A 20,106-nucleotide genomic window follows, 5' to 3' on the forward strand; every position below is an offset into this window, starting at 1 on the left:
ATCGTTTTTACCAAGCACCTCAACTCTGTAGCAACCACGCCCGGCCGAACAGATCGTCGGAAGGGCTCCCAAGAAACAGGCTTCCGAACCGCCTGCAGAAACACATTGGGGGGGGAGAAAAACAAAGGATGGGTGGGACAAGCACAAGCATGGCTTGCAAGAACACACGAAAAAACAAGCGTTACCTCGAGACAAGTAACCAACGATGTTCCCGCCAAACAGCAAACCCGCTCCCCTAGAGACGCACCACAAAGTCCCACATTGCAATCGAAACCCAACCAACCCGAACCAAAAAAGAAAACCCCTGCTATCAATGATCCTACTACAGGTTCACCTACGGTAACCTTGTTACGACTTCTCCTTCCTCTAAATGATAAGGTTCAATGAACGTCTCACGACATCGACGACGGTGAACCACCATCGTCGACGCAATCCGAACACTTCACCAGATCATTCAATCAGTAGGAGCGACGGGCGGTGTGTACAAAGGGCAGCGACATAGTCAACACGAGTTGATGACACGCGCTTACTAGGAATTCCTCGTTGAAGACCAATAATTGCAATGGTCTATCCCCATCACGATGCACTTTGAGAAGATTTCCCGATCCTCTCGAACCAGGAATAAAAACTTGTTGGCTGCATCAGTGTAGTACACGTGTGGCCCAGAACATCTAAGGGCATCACAGACCTGTTATTGCCTCAAACTTCCATGGACTAAATGGCCATAGTCCCTCTAAGAAGTTGACCGCGAAGGGGAACCTCCGCATAGCTAGTTAGCAGGCTGAGGTCTCGTTCGTTATCGGAATTAACCAGAAAAATCGCTCCACCAACTAAGAACAGCCATGCACCACCACCCATAGAATCAAGAAAGAGCTCTCAATCTGTCAATCCTTACTATGTCTGGACCTGGTAAGTTTCCCCGTGTTGAGTCAAATTAAGCCGCAGGCTCCACTCCTGGTGGTGCCCTTCCATCAATTCCTTTAAGTTTCAGCCTTGTGACCATACTCCCCCCGGAACCCAAACACTCTGATTTCTCAGAAGGTGCTGGCGGAGTCCTTAGAGCAACATCCGCTGATCCCTGGTCGGCATCGTTTATGGTTGAGACTAGGACGGTATCTGATCGTCTTCGAGCCCCCAACTTTCGTTCTTGATTAATGAAAACATCCTTGGCAAATGCTTTCGCACTGGTCCGCCTTTCATAAATCCAAGAATTTCACCTCTGACAATGAAATACGAATGCCCTCGACAGTCCCTATCAATCATTACTCCGGTCCCGAAGGCCAACTCTGGTCCCCATGTCAGGATTGGGTAATTTGCGCGCCTGCTGCCTTCCTTGGATGTGGTAGCCGTTTCTCAGGCTCCCTCTCCGGAATCGAATCCTAATTCTCCGTCACCCGTAACCACCATGGTAGGCCTTTATCCTACCATCGAAAGTTGATAGGGCAGAAATTTGAATGAAGCATTGCCAGCACAAGGGCTGTGCGATCCGTCGAGTTATCATGATTCACCGAAGAAGCGGGCAAGCCCGCGCCGGCCTTTTATCTAAAAAATGCATCCCTTCCAAAGAGTCGGGACTTGGTGCACGTATTAGCTCTAGAATTACTACGGTTATCCAAGTAGTATGGTACCATCAAAAAAACTATAACTGATTTAATGAACCATCCGCAGTTTCACAGTCTGAATTAGTTCATACTTAGACATGCATGGCTTAATCTTTGAGACAAGCATATGAATACTGGCAGGATCAACCAGGTAGCACCCTCCCACTTCAAAGGGCATTCCGGGCACTCTCTTACCGAGAGCCAACCTGAAAACCATCAAGTCAAAGAGACGTCAAAATATCATGTAAAACTTTTATGCCTTGCACCTCTTGCATCCCAAGAAGGAAGCACACGCAACATGCCAAGGACATGGCAAACAAATGGGCAGACCTGCCGAGCCACAACGCACCAAGGCCACTCCCCGCCCCGCACTGATGCCACCTACGAGTCCACCCGGACAGCAGCAACAGCGGACCTCGATCGGATGATTGCCTGCGGCAACCTCGACAGAAAGGCAAGGGAAGGAAATCATACAAGACAAACCAAGCCCACAACCTCCCTTAGAAATGCCCCCCAACCCACCCCTCCCCTCCCCGCACAGGGGCCACCTAGGAGTCCACCCAGGCAGCAGCAACGATGGACCTCGATCGCATGATCGCCTGTGGCAGCCTCAATGCAAAGAGGAAATGGAAGGAAACAAAACAAGACCAACCGAGCCCACAACCTCTCTTAGAAATGCCCCCCGACCCTCGACACCACGCACTGAGGCCACCTAGGAGTCCACCCGCGCCAGCTGACGGTGGACCTCGATCACTTAACCGCTGCGGCAACCACGATGCGAAGGCAAAGGAAGGAAGCAAATTCAAATCAAGAGGGTCGCTACACAATACAAGGACACATATCCAAACAGGAGGAGGGATCGGGCAGCTCCGCACCCCACGCACCCTATGTACAGGCAACCTAGGAGATTTCCCACAACTTTACCGACCGGATGATGAATAATTTTCCCCTACGGCCACCTCCACGCAAAGGAGGGAGGTCGAAGCGTTCTACCTCGAAATCCTTCTTCCAAATAGAAGACCAACCGAGCCCACAACCTCTCTCTTAGAAATGCCCCCCGACCCTCCACGCCACGCACCGAGGCCACCTAGGCACCCACATGCGCAGCAGGTGGAACCTCGATCACTTGACCGCTGCGGCAACCACGATGCGAAGGCAAAGGAAGGAAGCAAATGCAAATCAAGAGGGTCGCTAGACAATACAAGGACACATATCCGAACAGGAGGAGGGATCGAGCAGCCCCGCACCCCGCGCACCCTACGTACAGGCAACCTAGGGGATTTCCCACAGCTTTACCGACCCGACGATGAATAATTTTCCCCTACGGCCACCTCCACGCAAAGGAGGGAGGTCGAAGCATTCCACCTCGAAATCCTTCTTCCAAATAGAAGACCAACCGAGCCCACAACCTCTCTCTTAGAAATGCCCCCCGACCCTCCACGCCACGCACCGAGGCCACCTAGGAGTCCACCCGCGCCAGCTGACGGTGGACCTCGATCACTTGACCGCTGCGGCAACCACGATGCGAAGGCAAAGGAAGGAAGAAAATCCAAATCAAGAGGGTCGCTACACAATACAAGGACACATATCCGAACAGGAGGAGGGATCAGGCAGCTCCGCACCCCATGCACTCTATGTACAGGCAACCTAGGATATTTCCCACAGCTTTACCAACTGGACGATGAATAATTCTCCCCTACGGCCACCTCCACGCAAAGGAGGGAGGTCGAAGCGTTCAACCTCGAAATCCTTCTCCCAAATAGCCCCCACCATCGATGACTATAGTAGCAAGCCTCCTCCCCATTGGAAACAAAACAACAAGACCAACCGAGCCCACAACCTCTCTTAGAAATGCCCCCCGACCCTCCACGCCATGCACCGAGGCCACCTAGGAGTCCACCTGTGCAGCTGACGGTGGACCTCGATCACTTGACCGCTGCGGCAACCACGATGCGAAGGCAAAGGAAGGAAGCAAATGCAAATCAAGAGGGTCGCTACACAATACAAGGACACATATCCAAATAGGAGGAGGTATCGGGCAGCTCCGCACCCCACGCACCCTACGTACAAGCAACCTAGGAGATTTCCCACAGCCTTACTGACCAGACGATGAATAATTTTCCCCTACGACCACCTCCACGCAAAGGCGGGAGGTCGAAGCGTTCCACCTCGAAATCCTTCTTCCAAATAGCCCCCGCCATCGATGACTATAGTAGCAAGCCTCCTCCCCATTGGAAACAAAACAACAAGACCAACCGAGCCCACAACCTCTCTTAGAAATGCCCCCCGACCCTCCACGCCACGCACCGAGGCCACCTAGGAGTCCACCCGTGCCAGCTGACGGTGGACCTCGATCACTTGACCGCCTGTGGCAACCACGATGCGAAGGCAAAGGAAGGAAGCAAATTCAAATCAAGAGGGTCGCTACACAATACAAGGACACATATCCGAACAGGAGGAGGGATCGGGCAGCTCCACACATCACGCACCCTACGTACAGGCAACCTAGGAGATTTCCCATAGCTTTACCGACCAGACGATGAATAATTTTCCCCTACGACCACCTCCACGCAAAGGAGGGAGGTCGAAGCATTCCACCTCGAAATCCTTCTTCCAAATAGCCCCCACCATTGATGACTATAGTAGCAAGCCTCCTCCCCATTGGACCACAAGTGCATACACAATTGAAACAAAAAATGCCCATAAATGTTGTGACTTAACATTTCCAACCGCAAAAGCCTGCCACGCACGCAAGATGCAAGGGAAAAGCCGACCCCTCGATCAAACATATGGGCCAACACATCTATCAAAACCTCAAAGCCAACGCAACCACGAACGATGTGCACTTTGAAAGGAATGCCAACCCTTGACTTTACAACAAGGAGAACAGCGCCTCACATCGCCCGATGGAAAAAGCAAGAAAGAGGGAGGGTAGGTGGTTTACAACCAAAACCCTTCCACGTCCCTCTTAAATGTATGCATCTCAACCGACAATGCCAACACGGAAAGAGTACAAGCACAAGACACCGGCACCATAAACAGCCGAACAATGAAGAGGCTAGCCATCACAAGGAGCCACACCACAACAACCCTTACAACTCCCGAAACTTGGAGCAGAAGGGGAATTGATCACATATGCCTCCAAGGACAAGCATGGCCAACATTACCGCTCATGCGCTACCGAGTGGGCATGGAGAGAAGATGAAAATCGGACACCCTACAAACGACCCGAGGCCATTCTTGAGGCAAACCCGAAAAACCAACTCAGTAACCAACCCACCTTTCACACGAAAAGCAAAACCCTCCACACCAAATAGGGAGGAGGTGAACAATATAGCGAGGAGCCAATTTCAATGGAGCCACAAATGGCTGCCCAGCCCAATCAAAATTCTCTATTCGCAACAACCGATGGGCACGATAGCGACATAGGCAACGACGGAGTTTTGGGGCTTCCATCTGGGACCCGCAACAACGAAGGCTCAAAGGAGCGCCGAGAAAACTTTCAACATTCTTATCGTTGGGATGGGAAAGAGGGATGGGGATGAGCATGGCCCACATTACCGCTCATGTGCTACCAAGCGGGGATGGAGTGAAGACGAAAATAGGCCGCCCTTCAAATGACCCAAGGCCATCGTTCAGGCAAACCCGAAAACACAACTCGATCACCAACCCACCTTTCACGCGGAAAGAAAACACACCGCCAATATCATCGGGAGGGGCACGAGGGGACTAGGATGAGCCAGGGAGCCACACCACAAAAGCCCATACAGCTCAAAGAACTTGGAGAGCGGAAGGGGAATTGTTCACATATGCCTCCTAGGCCGAGCCTGGCCAACATTACCGCTCATGCGCTACCGAGTGGGGATGGATAGAAGATGAAAATCAGCCGCCCTACAAACGACCCAAGGCCATCGTTCAGGCAAACCCAAAAACACAACTCGATTACCAACCCACCTTTCACACGGAAATAAAACCTGTCGCTGGTATCATCTGGAGGGGCACGCGGGGACCAGGACGAGCCAGGGAGCCACACCACAACAGCCCATACAGCTCCAAGAACTTGGAGAGCGGAAGGGGAATTGTTCACATATGCCTCCCAGGCCGAGCCTGGCCAACATTACCGCTCATGCGCTACCAAGTGGGGATGGAGAGAAGATGAAAATCGGCCGCCCTACAAACGACCCAAGGCCATCGTTCAAGCAAACCTGAAAACACAACTCGATTACCAACCCACCTTTCACACGGAAAGAAAACCTGTCACTGGTATCATCTGGAGGGGCACACGGGGACCAGGAGGAGCCATGGAGCCACACCACAACATCCGAAACAGCTCCAAGAACTTGGAGAGCAGAATGGGAATTGTTCACATATGCCTCCTAGGCAGAGCCTGGCCAACATTACCGCTCATGCGCTACCGAGTGGGGATGGAGAGAAGATGAAAATCGGCGGCCCTACAAACGACCCAAGGCCATCATTCAGGCAAACGCGAAAACACAACTCGATTACCAACCCACCTTTCACACGGAAATAAAATGGTATCATCTGGAGGGGCACGCGGGGACCAAGATGACCGAAGGCCATCGTTCTGGCAAACGTGAAAACACAACTCAATTACCAACCCACCTTTCACACGAAAAGAAAACGTGTCACTGGTATCATCTGAAGGGGCACGCAGGGACCAAGACGAGCCAGGGAGCCACACCACAACAGACCATATAGCTCCAAGAACATGGAGAGCGGAAGGGGAATTGTTCACATATGCCTCCTAGGCTGAGCCTGGCCAACATTACCGCTCATGCGCTACCGAGTGGGGATGGAGAGAAGATGAAAATAGGCCGCCCTACAAATGACCCAAGGCCATCGTTCACGCAAACGCGAAAACAAAACTTAATTACCAACCCACCTTTCACACTGAAAGAAAACCTGTCGCTGGTATCCTCTGAAGGGGCGCGCGGGGACCAAGACGAGTGAGGGAGCCACACAACAACATGCCATACAGCTCCAAGAACTTGGAGAGCGGAAGGGGAATTGTTCACATATGCCTCCCAGGCTGAGCCTGGCCAACATTACCGCTCATGCGCTACCGAGTGGGGATGGAGAGAAGATGAAAATCGGCGGCCCTACAAACGACCCAAAGCCATCGTTCAGGCAAACGTGAAAACACAACTCAATTACCAACCCACCTTTCACACGGAAAGAAAACCTGTCGCTGGTATCCTCTGAAGGGGCACGCGGGGACCAAGACGAGCCAGGGAGCCACACCACAACAGCCCATACAGCTCCAAGAACTTGGAGAGCGGAAGGGGAATTGTTCACATATGCCTCCCAGGCCGAGCCTGGCCAACATTACCGCTCATGCGCTACCGAGTGGGGATGGAGAGAAGATGAAAATCGCCCGCCCTACAAACGACCCAAGGCCATCGTTCAAGAAAACGCGAAAACACAACTCAATTACCAACCCACCTTTCACACGGAAAGAAATCCTGTCGCTGGTATCATCTGAAGGGGCACGCGGGGACCAAGACGAGCCAGGGAGCCACACAACAACAGCCCATACAGCTCCAAGAACTTGGAGAGCGGAAGGGAAATTTTTCACATATGCCTCCCAGGCCGAGCCTGGCCAACATTACCACTCATGCGCTACCGAGTGGGGATGGAGAGAAGATGGAAATCAACCGCCCTACAAACGACCAAGGGCCATTGTTCAGGCAAACACGAAAACACAACTCAATTACCAACCCACCTTTCACATGGAAAGAAAACTTGTCGCTTGGATAATCTGGAATTTGAATGGCCCCCGCATGACCGAAACGAAGCAACAAGGGAGAGCTGGGCAAAGGAGCAGCAAGAACATGCATAAAGCCAACCTCAGGTCACAACTTAGCATTTTTCATACGGGCTAGTTGGCCCGTGCGCCCAAACGACCGAAACGAAGCGACAAGGGAGAGTCGGGAAAACGAGCTGCACAAATGTGCACAAAGCCAACCTCGGGTCACAACTTAGCATTTTTGATACGGGCTCGTTCGCCCGGGGGCGCCCTCACCCGAACGAGTTCACGCGGGCGCCCTCAAACTACCCGCCCGAACGACCCAAACGAAGCAACAAGGGAGATCTGGGCAAACGAACTGCATGAACGTGCACAAAGCCAACCTCGGATCACAACTTAGCATTTTCGATACGGGCGCGCCCTTGCCGAAACGACCCACAAGAACGAGTTGACACGGGCGCCCTCAAACGACCCGCCCGAACGACCGAAACGAAGTGACAAGGGAGAGTCGGGCAAATGAGCTGCACGAACGTGCATAAAGCCAACCTCATGTCACAACTTAGCATTTTTTATATGGGCTCGTTCGCCCGAGCGCGCCCTCGCCCAAATGACCCGCCGGAACGAGTTCACACGGGCACCCTTAAACGACCTGCCCGAACAACGGAAACGAAGCGACAAGGGAGAGCCGGGCAAAACGAGCTGCACGAACGTGCACAAAGCCAACCTCGGGTCACAACTTAGCATTTTTGATACGGGCTCGTTCGCCCGGGCGCGCCCTCGCCCGAACGACCCGCCCGAACGAGTTCACACGGGCGCCCTCAAACGACCCGCCCGAACGACCGAAACGAAGCGACAAGGGAGAGCCGGGAAAATGAGCTGCACGAACGTGCACAAAGCCAACCTCGGGTCACAACTTAGCATTTTTGATATGGGCTCGTTCGCCCGGGCGCGCCCTCGCCCGAACAAGTTCACATGGATGCCCTCAAACGACCCGCCCGAACAACGGAAACGAAGCGACAAGGGAGAGCCGGGAAAACAAGCTGCACGAACGTGCACAAAGCCAACCTCGGGTCACAACTTAGCATTTTTTATACGGGCTCGTTTGCCCGAGCGCGCCCTCGCCCGAACGAGTTCACACGGGCGCCCTCAAACGACCCGCCCGAACAACCGAAACGAAGTGACAAGGGAGAGTCGGGCAAACGAGCTGCACGAACATGCACAAAGCCAACCTCGGGTCACAACTTAGCATTTTTTATACGGGCTCGTTCGCCCAGGCACGCCCTCACCCGAACGACTCGCCCGAACGACCCGCCCGAACGAGTTCACACGGGCGTCCTCAAACGACCCGCGCGAACGACCCAAACGAAGCGACAAGGGAGAGCCGGGCAAACGAGCTGCACGAACGTTCCCAAAGCCAACCTCGGGTCACAACTTAGCATTTTTGATACGGGCTCGTTCGCCCGAGCGCGCCCTCGCCCGAATGACTCGCCCGAATGCGTTCACACGGGCGCCCTCAAACAACCAGCGCAAATGACCCAAGCGAAGCGACAAGGGAGAGTCGGGCAAACGAGCTGCACGAACGTGCACAAAGCCAACCTCGGGTCACAACTTAGCATTTTTGATACAGGCGCGTTCGCCCGGGTGCGTCCTCGCCCGAACGACCCGCCGAAACGAGTTCACACGGGCGCCCTCAAACGACCCGCCCAAACGACCGAAACAAAGCGACAAGGGAGAGCCGGGCAAACGAGCTGCACGAACGTGCACAAAGCCAACCTCGGGTCACAACTTAGCATTTTTTATACAGGCTCGTTCGCCTGGGCGCGCCCTCGCCCGAACAACCCGCCCGAACAAGTTCACACGGGCGCCCTCAAACGACCCGCCCGAACGATTTCGCATGGGCGCCCAAACGACCGAAACAAAGCGACAAGGGAGAACCGGGCAAACGAGATGCACAAATGTGCACAAAGCCAACCTCGGGTCACAACTTAGCATTTTTGATACGGGCTCGTTCGCCCGGGCGCGCCCTCACCCGAACGACCCGCCCGAACGAGTTCACACGGGCGCCCTCAAACGACCCGCCTGAACGATTTTGCATGGGCGCTCGAACGACCGAAACGAACCGACAAGGGAGAGCCGGGCAAACAAGCTGCACAAACGTGCACAAAGCCAACCTCGGGTCATAACTTAGCATTTTTGATACGGTCCTCGCCCAAACGACCTGCCCGAACGAGTTCACATGGGCGCCCTCAAACAACCCGCCCGAACGAGTTCACCCGGGCGCCGTCAAACGACCCGCCCGAACGAGTTCACATGGGAACCCTCAAACGACCTGCCCGACTGAGTTCACATGGGCGCCCTCAAACGACCGGCCCGAACGATTTTTCATGTGCGCCCGAATGACCGAAACGAACCGACAAGGGAGAGCCGGGCAAACGAGCTGCACGAGCGTGCACAAAGCCAACCTCGGGTCACAACTTAGCATTTTTGATACGGGCTCGTTCGCCCGGGCGCGCCCTCGCCCGAACGAGTTCACACGGGCGCCCTCAAACGACCCGCCCGAACGATTTCGCATGGGCGCCCGAACGAACGAAACAAACCGACAAGGGAGAGCCAGGCAAACGAGCTGCACGAACATGCACAAAGCCAACCTCGGGTCACAACTGAGAATTTTTTATACGGCCCTCACCCGAACGACCCGCCCGAACAAGTTCACACGGGCGCCCTCAAACGACCCGCCCGAACGATTTTGCATGGGCGCCCGAACGACCGAAACGAACCGACAAGGGAGAGCCGGGAAACAAGCTGCACGAATGTGCACAAAGCCAACCTCGGGTCACAACTTAGAATTTTTAATACAGCCCTCGCCTGAATGAGTTCACACGGGCGCCCTCAAACGACCCGCCCGAACGACCCGAGCGCCCTCAAACTACCCGCCCGAACGAGTTCACACGGGCACCCTCAAACGACCCTCCCGAACGACTGAAACGAACCGACATGGGAGGGTCGGGCAAATGAGCTGCATGAACATGCACAAAGCCAACCTCAAGTCACAACTTATCATTTTTGTTACGGCCCTCGCCCGAACAGCCCGCACGAACGAGTTCACACGGGTGCCCTCAAACGACCCGCCGGAACGAGTTCACACGGGCACCCACAAATGACCCGCCTGAACTATTTTGCATGGGCACCCGAACGACCGAAACAAACCGACAAGGGAGAGCCGGGCAAACGAGCTACATGAACATGCACAAAGCCAACCTCGGGTCACAACTTAGCATTTTTGATACGGCCCTCACCCGAACGATCCGCCCGAACGACCCGCCCGAACGAGTTCACACGGGCACCCTCAAACGACCCGCCCGAATGATTTTGCATGGGCGCCCGAACGACCGAAACGAACCGACAAGGGATAGCCGTGCAAACGAGCTGCATGAACGTGCACAAAGCCAACCTTGGGTCAGAACTTAGAATTTTTAATACGGCCCTCGCCCGAACGACCCGCCCGAACGAGTTCACACGGGCGCCCTCAAACGACCCGCCCGAACGAGTTCACACGGGCGCCCTCAAACGACCCGCCCGAACGAGTTCACACAGGCGCCCTCAAACGACCCGCCCGAACGACCCACCCCAACGAGTTCACACGGGCACCCTCAAATGACCCGCCCGAACGATTTTGCATGGGCACCCGAACGACCGAAACGAACCGACAAGGGAGAGCCGGGCAAACGAGCTGCACGAACATGCACAAAGCCAACCTCGGGTCACAACTTAGCATTTTTAATATGGTTCGCGCCCGAACGAGTTCACACGGGCGCCCTCAAATGACCCGCCCGAACGACCCGCCCGAACGAGTTCACATGGGCGCCCTCAAACGACCCGCCCGAACGATTTCACACAGGCGCCCTCAAATGACCCGCCCGAACGAATTCACACGGGCGCCCTCAAACGACCCGCCCGAACGACCCGCCCGAACGACCCGCCTGAACGACCCACCCGAACGAGTTCACGCGGGCGCCCTCAAACGACCCGCCCGAACGAGTTCACACGGGCGCCCTCGAACGACCCGCTCGAATGACCTGCCCAAACGAGTTCACACGGGCACCCTCGAACGACCCGCCCGAACGATTTTGCATGGGCACCCGAACGACCGAAACGAACCGACAAGCGAGGGCCGGGAAAACGTGCTGCACGAACGTGCACTAAGCCAACCTCGGGTCACAACTTAGAATTTTTGATACGGCCCTTGCCCGAAGGAGTTCACACGGGCGCCCTCAAACGTTCCGCCCGAACGACCGAAACGAACCAACAAGGGAGAGTCGGGCAAACGAGCTGCACGAACGTGCACAAAGCCAACCTCGGGTCACAACTTAGCATTTTTGATACGGCCCTCGCCCGAACGAGTTCACACGGGCACCCTCAAACGACCCGCCCAAACGAGTTCACACGGGCGCCCTCAAACGACCCGCCCGAATGATTTTGCATGGGTGCCCGAACGACCGAAACAAACCGACAAGGGAGAGCCTGACAAACGAGCTGCACGAACGTGCACAAAGCCAACCTCGGGTCACAACTTAGCATTTTTGATACGGCCCCCGCCCGAACGAGTTCACACGGGCGCCCTCAAACGACCCGCCCGAACGATTTTGCATGGGCGCCCGAACGACCGAAACGAACCGACAAGGGAGAGTCGGGCAAACGAGCTGCACGAACATGCACAAAGACAACCTCGGGTCACAACTTAGCATTTTTGATACGGCCCCCGCCCAAATGAGTTCACACGGGCGCCCTCAAACGACTCGCCCGAACGAGTTCACACGGGCGCCCTCAAATGACCCGCCCGAACAAGTTCACACGGGCACCCTCAAACGACCTGCCTGAACAATTTTGCATGGGCGCCCGAACGATCGAAACGAACCGACAAGGGAGAGCCGGGCAAACGAGCTGCACGAACGTGGACAAATCCAACCTCGGGTCACAACTTAGCATTTTTGATACGGCCCTCGCCCGAACGAGCCGCCTGAACGAGTTCACATGGGCACCCTCGAACGACCCCCCCCCCCCCCGAACGTGTTCACACGGGCACCCTCAAACGACCCGCCCGAACGAGTTTACACGGGCGCTCTCAAACGACCTGCCCGAACGATTTTGCATGGGCGCTCGAACGACGGAAACGAACCGACAAAGGAGAGTCGGGCAAACGACCCGCCCGAATGAGTGTTTACACGGCAAACGACCCGCTCGAACAAGTTTACATCGGCTCTGACACACGACCGAAAGGAAATCACAATGGAGATTCGGGCAAACGGGCGGCACGATCGTGCACAAGGCCCACCCCCCTTCACAACTTAGCATTTTTAATACGGCCACGTGTGCCCTGGGTGCCGTCACACGAGACGACATGACACGACCCGACCTGTTTGCATGGGCACCCACACACGACACGTCCCGACCCGCCCGAACGAAATTTGGGGTTTCCATGGGTGCACGACCCGAACGAAATTTCGGGGTTTCCGTGGGTGCACGACCCGAACGAAGGCACGAGGGAGCATCAGGCAAACGGGCCACACGAACATGCAGAAGACACACGGGCGGTCATGACTTAGCATTTTTGGCACGCCCACGTGTGCCTGGGCCCCACACACGGCCCGACCGGCCTTGTGCGATCCGACCCGACCCGCCCGAACGCGTTTTGCACGGGCACCCACACACGACACGACACGATCCGACCTGAACAAAATTTGGGGTTTCCTTCTGTTAGAGTCGGTCTAGTAGCCCTCCATCAACGATCAAAACTCTTTGCATTTGCATAAGTAGGTGTCTCATCAGTGTCATCTCATGGAGGAGTTGGTGTCTTTATTCCCCTCTTGGCACTGCTGGATCAAGTTGTTTCAGTCAATAAACTCTTTCAAGGTTACTTGTCTTGTCTTGAGGTCAAAAGTCCTAGGTCTAAGGTTTGGGTCCAATTTGTCTTTAAGGTCAGATCTTTAAAAGTCAATAAATGCCCAGCAGGCCAGAGGGATGACTATCAAAGTGTTTCTTCAAAAGATTTTATCTTGTACAACTAATTTTTACCTTGGATTTAAAAACCCTGTTTTTAAAGACCAAGGTCATTTTCTCAAATTTTTGTAAAAGAATTGTAAAAATTCAAAATTCTTTGAAAGTTAGCATGCAGCCCTGGTCCCCTTTGCCAAGATTCCTCAGAAGCTATCTCTGCAAAAATTTTCAAGAAAAACAACAGTTCAACCAATTTTGAAAGAAAATTAATTTAAATCCAAGCCTATAAAGCTCCTCTCTCCTTCCCTTTAGTCATCATTGTGCCTCAAAGCAATAGTGAAGAGTGATTGAAGAGAAATTGTGCGAAATTGCATAGAGTGCCCGCGCGCGACCCGTTCAAGCCTGCGCGCGACCTGTTGGGTGAGCGCGACCCGTCAGGGTGCCCATCGCAGTTCAAAAAAAGCAGAGGCGCGACCCGTTGGGTGCATGCGACCCGTTGAGCCTTGCGCGCGACCTGTTGGGAATTCTTCCACCAAAATTCGCCTGCAAGCTGCAAAACAACTCCGGATTGCTTCAAGGTTGTAGGTAGGCCTCCCATCATTAAAATACATTGTTTGCCAAAGCTTGAAAAGCATGAGAATGTATTGTAAAGTCATCATTTTGAAATAATGGGTCCAATGTATATTTGCTTAAGAAAGTCAAAGTGTTAGTAAGGCTAGGGTTTGTCTTGCTGTTTTCAAGGTCATCCTTTTCACCCCCACTTTTTCCCTGCATCCCATTTCCACCTCCCTCATCATTTTTACTCAATCTCTCTACCAAAAATACCAAAAGCCTTAAAACCCTACCCCTATTCCTAAAAATCAAGAATCTAATCCTAAACCCTGCTTCTCATAAAAACTTTGCAAATGATAATTGTGTGATGGGTGTATCATGATTCCTTCCCTTAAACTCCCTATTTCATATATTTTTCCCAATTTCCCTTAAAAGTCTCCCTTCCCTAACATTTCCCTTGTGCCATTTGTCCCCTTGAAACAACATTTCAACAATTAAACTAGCAGATTTTTTAGCAGAAGCAGCAGTACATTCCAGCCATTTTGCTCTCAAAACCATGTCAGAAACCGAGAACGACTATGAGCAAAGTGATGACCGTGAGTCAACTCCGGAGGTTGAGGTACAAAGGAGGCGTCACAGGGGTGGTAAGAGTGGTCACCATAAGAGAGAGGAGCCCACCTCTTTGACCGATTTGCAGGCTTGTCCAATTGCAGTCACATGTTTCCACTATCTGTCATGTTATGAATTTTGTGAGAGGATCTCTCAAATCCAGCATCTCAGGGAATTGGCCCGCTTGTTTGTTTTGAATTTGCATGATGGGCATGTGAACGTTGTAGGGGTGGATTTTAAATTGACACCTGAGATGATTGCGCAAGCAACAGGGATACCTAATGTTGGATAAGTGTGGAACAAGCGCAAACTGTTGGATAGATTTCAGTATGACCCCTACATTAAACCTGCCTTTATGAGACACATGACTGGTGTAGTTCCTTTCAGATTTTTGAGGGATGAGTATGTTCCCTTGATGAGGCTTATCATGCGCTATTTCACCTGTGAGGGCAGATTTGCATATTTGTATTCGTACCATATTCGCTTGTTGATGCATTTCACACGGGTACGGATGATGAACATACCAGTTTTCATATGCCGGAATATTGAGAAGATGGTGCCCTTGGTGCAAAGAAGGAGTCCAGCACAGCAGCATAGGAGCATCTATCATTATCGTTTGATCCAGCTTGTGGTCATACATCAGTTGGCTCAGCAGGGTATCCCATGGGAGGATTTTATCTCTCGGGATTTTTTCACAGCATCAACATCATCACCCCCTGAGATCGTTCATGAGGAGGGAGGGCCTTCAAAGCAACATGATATTCCTGAGACTAGACATGTCACTTCTCCTCCATTGGTCACATATCAGAGAGGCCACAGGGCCTTATTTGCAGCAGCTCGGCGAGTATTTTCTCCACATCAGGTGGAAGGGGTCTCGCTGTCTTCATCAGCTCAGCGAGTGTTATCTCCACATCAGGTGGAAGGGGCCTCGCCTTCTTCAGCAGCACAGGTACCAGAGAGAGGAAAACAACCCAAGATTTATGAGGGGCCATCAGGTGTTCCAGGCATAGAGGTTGTTGATCTTGACATCATTTCTCCTAGCCTAGAGTCAAAGGAGATCATTCAGAACCTTAGAGTTGAAAATGACTCATTGCAGCAAAGATTGGACATGGAAAATTCGACAATCACCTACTTGGAGCAGTGCAACAAGCAACTTGAGGAGGAGCACACTCTAGATGAGTTGCGGAGGATCCATGAGGACCGCAACTTGGCATGCAAGAAACCCGGTGACTTGGTACCCGTTGAGCGTGAGGCTATGCTTCTACGGGTCAATTCTCATTTGGAGAGGCTGCTGGCCAAGGCCAATAAAGATAAGGACCTACTCCGGAACATGAAAAACCACTATTGGGCCCGAATGCATGTATGCAAAGCGAAAATGAAGGTGATCCAAGGGCGGTTGACCAAAGCACTAAAACAAAAGAAAAGGCCCGACCCCCTCGACATCTTGGTTGAGGCTTCTTTGAAGGATCATGGTGTTAAATAACTCACTTCCAGCACAAAATTCTAAAAATTTTGAACATTTTTGGTCATTTGTGATTTTTTTTTTGGCAAAAAACAGGTTTTCTCCACCAACGGGTCGCGTGCCGCGCGCGACCTTTTCGTTGGGAAACTCCTTTTTGGGAAAACTCAGCATTTTTGGATTTTTCATGCAAAGATACACTTGCTCAGCTATTTCCAAGAAATTTCACCAAGTTTTGGGCCTCCAGAAAGTCAAAAAACAAGCAAAAAATGACTTTCTGCCACCTTTTTGACACACAGGAAGCAGTCTTGGGAGATTGAAATTTTGGAGAGGCCAATGAACACAAAATTCAGAAATTATACTTAGGTTGGAAAGTAGACATCTAGACCTTTCCAACAAGCCCACTTTTGCCTCATTTGGACACCTAGAAGTACCTCAAAATCAGCTCCAAAGTAGCGCGACCCGTTGGGCAGTTTTTACAGGAATTCATCTACAGCTCAGGAATTCGCCCAGCTTTGACCAGTTTTGACTTGTGATGGGATTTTTCACCCTCTTTGATGTAATTAATGTATTTTCATGTTGAAATGACACTTATTTACCTATTCTAGAAGATTCATTCATGAAATAGCAAAAATTTAATGAATGAATTGGTTTCCTAGCTTATAGAGGCAAGTTGTTTTGACTGCCTAGTTTTTAGTGCTCAGTTTAGAATTGGTTGAAACAGTTCCTAGGATAGTGAGATCGACCCCTAGAGGCAAGGAAAGATGTTAGATTTCCTATATTATGTAATTTCTTGGTCATTTTCATGGTTGGACTCTTGAGGGAGAAGCTACTATTGTATTATTCATTGTATCTCTGCAGTTTTGGAAAAGGAAGAAAGACCAGGGTTTTGCAGTCTTTTTTGGGATTCCTGTGGTTACATGTATTGATGGTGTGTATCTCTTTGTACTTTTAAATTTTTTATGTGATTAATCATCTTACTTTTCCTTCTGCAAATTAGGCGATTGAAGTGTTAAAGTAGAATTCATGATTGTCATGCTCTGCTTTTAAGTTTGCTTAATATTTATGTTTTCATCTGTCTAAAGAGAACTCTTGAAGGTTTCTTGCTCTCTTTAGCTCCTCACCAGTCATTCCTATCCATCCATTTAATTTAAAGGCATCAGTACAGTCTCCTACCTTGACCTAAAGAACCCCCTGCAAAAAACTGTGTCCAATCCCCGCACCCAGAATTGCCTTTCCCCAACTTTCCACCAAAACCCTAAAGATCGCAATTCAAAGCTTTTTATCAGTTTACTAGCCTAAAATCAGTGTTTCCTTATTGGTTATCTTTCCCGTTGAAGATCTTTACTGAGATAGACCGGAGAGAGCCCTCTCCTGCCCCGTAGGGCTAGCTACGAGGCTAAGTGGTTTGATGTTGCCTTGAAGTTTACCTTTCTCAGCCTGAGGTGAAATTTCAAGCGCTAACATATTGGCGACCATACTGGGGAGAACAAACTTGTCAGTGGATTGATGTGTTTGTTTCATAAGTCTTAGACGGAGCCTGAAGTTACGCCAGGTAGCCTTCGAAACGCTTTTTCTTTGCATTAGCGGAAGTAGATAAACGCCGCTTCAGTCAATCTCCGTGAGCTTGTGAATACAGCCACCTCGATTGTATTCCACCCCAGTATATTTGTAAACTCTAAACTTTTGGATGATTGGTTAAGAGTTTTCACAGGCTGATTGGCTATTTGTTCCTTGATATCTAAACTGGCTTCAGATTTTGGTCATATATTCAAATCTCATTCATGTCCAACTGTTTTTGAGTATCTTGAAGACATTGATTTTGACGAGAGTTTCGAGTTGTCCTTGTTCAAAACTAAATCTAAAAGTGCACTTGATTCTCTAGTTCCCAACCCTGATTTTGCAACCGCCCTTGAAATTGAGAGACACAATAGATTGGTTGACAATTTCATCCTAAGATCTCTTCAGTCAGATATTCACGCTACAAATCTTGCTGAGTTCGTTGAAACTATATCTGTTGATATTGGATCCATTATCACAGCGCATGAGCAGTCCAATCCTCCTTTTATTTTTGTTTCTCCTATAATCACTTATCCGGAATATCAGTTGGTTCGCCCTCTACATCCCATACCACTTCTCCTCGTCATACTCCTCATACTACAGATACACTCACTCCACCTACTACTCCTAGACCTAATCTATCTAAAGCAATGGCTGCCCGATTTGCTCCTCTTGCTCTTCCCCAAAATCTGCATGATATGCCAGCCGATTATCAGAGTAAAATTCCCATGTTTGACAGCACTCCACAGAGTATTTTTGCTCAGCAACATATAGACAAAATGATGACTTTATTTGATCTATATGAGATAGATGAAGAGGATGTAACTATGTGTTTGTTTGTACAAACATTTGATGGCGAAGTAAGAAAGTGGTTCAGAGGTTTAACAGCCCGAAGCATTGCTACCTTAGAGGCACTTCAAAGGCAGTTTTTAGATTGATGGGAAATCAGAAAGGATCTGCTTCAGATTAATGCTGAATACAACAACCTCAAGCGTAATCATGGTGAGTCCGTTCAAGATTACATAATCAGATTCAATACAGTGTACAATGCTATTCCCGATGATTTGAGACTGTCAAGAAAATCAGCACTTCTTAAATTCCCGGATGGTTTTGATCTGGAGATGGCTTATTCATTGCGAGATAGAGATCTGCCTACGTTGGAGGATATGCAGAAAATTGTTGTTAGTGTTGAAGTGAATTTGAATGATAAAAGAGCGAGGATGAAGGCGGAAAAGCGAGTCACAATCAAAGAAGAAGCTTCTACATCAGATCAGCTCCTCCGTAAGGTTGAAAAGATCGAAAGAGCACTTGAACATACTCATCTCAGCAAGCCGGAACCGCAGATCCGTAATCCTAATTTCTGAGGTCCGCAGCAGCCGCAATATAGAATCAAACAGCGTGAAACAAGAGCATAAGAGGCAGCAGTTCAACAGAAAATTAAACCCCCTTTTCAGCAGAATTTTGTTAGTCAAGAATCAGAGGATGAAGGTGATACGGTGGGGGAGGAAAATCACTTTTTCACTCCTGATGATCTACCTACCTATATTACAGAAGAAGAAGAGCTTGTGAGAAATTCAGTTATACATCAGGATGAGCATTATATCTTATCAAATGAGGCAGTACTTGAGGAAGAATCGGAGGAATACCAAAGGGGATATCTCAATGCTTTGTCCGCTTAGCAGAGGCAATTAAGAAACTAAGCTATTCCCATAAATCCCATTCAGAAAAAGAAAGATACTTCAGCAAAGAATGATTCAGCTTCCCCACAGACAAAAGGAAAAGACGTAATTGATCCTTCAGCAAGTCAATCATCATCAGCAAACAGGATGGATCAGCCATCAAGCACACCGAGAGATAAAGTTGAAAGAAGAGAAGTTCCGGTTAAAGAAGGTGAGAAGGTTACAACTTTCAGTTTGGAGAACGAAATTTCAAAGTTGAAAGTGTCCATTCCTTTGACGGAAATCATGAAGAACAGCACTTACCGAGGCCAAATTTCCAAGATGCTGAATTTTGATCCAATGCTAGACACGGTGAATGTAGAAGACGATCAGCCGGAATTGATTTTTGGGCCTGCTTTAAATGGTGAGTCTCCCGAAAGTGATGTTCCTCCATTCTATATCAGTTTGCGATTGCATGAGTATGTTTTGCATAATGCTATGTTTGACTCGGGAGCTTCACATAATTTGATGCCGAAAGCAATTATGGAAAAGCTAGGACTAGACATCACAAGGAAATATCATGATTTGTATTCATTTGATTCCAGCCAGGTAAAATGTATTGGTTTGATCAAGGACTTGGTGGTAAGCCTAGATCAAATCCCAGCAAAGAATGTTTTGATGGATGTGGTGGTGGCGGAAATTCCTCCGCGGTTCGGCACGTTGCTTTCGAGATCTTGGGGAGCCAAGCTCAAAGGTACACTTCAGCTTGATTTTTCTTATGCTACAATCCCGGTCTTTGGTCAGATGAGGAAGTTATATAGGGAGCAAAAGATGAAATACATGATCACTAGTAAGGACAAGCCAGTGAATCATCCTGTAAATTATGTACATATAGATTTGGAATCG

The 20,106-nt window shown here is 50.5% G+C and overlaps 1 pseudogene; it reads right to left on the bottom strand.

Moving 5' to 3' along the window:
* Positions 1 to 311: 311 nt before the first annotated feature.
* LOC149254545 (18S ribosomal RNA) lies at positions 312 to 1,755 on the bottom strand (annotated as a pseudogene).
* Positions 1,756 to 20,106: the final 18,351 nt, after the last annotated feature.

The sequence above is a fragment of the Pinus tabuliformis genome, chromosome 7, assembly GCF_031772625.1.
Source record: "Pinus tabuliformis cultivar Carrire ecotype Pingquan chromosome 7, CPIR1, whole genome shotgun sequence".
Classification (NCBI taxonomy): Eukaryota; Viridiplantae; Streptophyta; class Pinopsida; order Pinales; family Pinaceae; genus Pinus; species Pinus tabuliformis.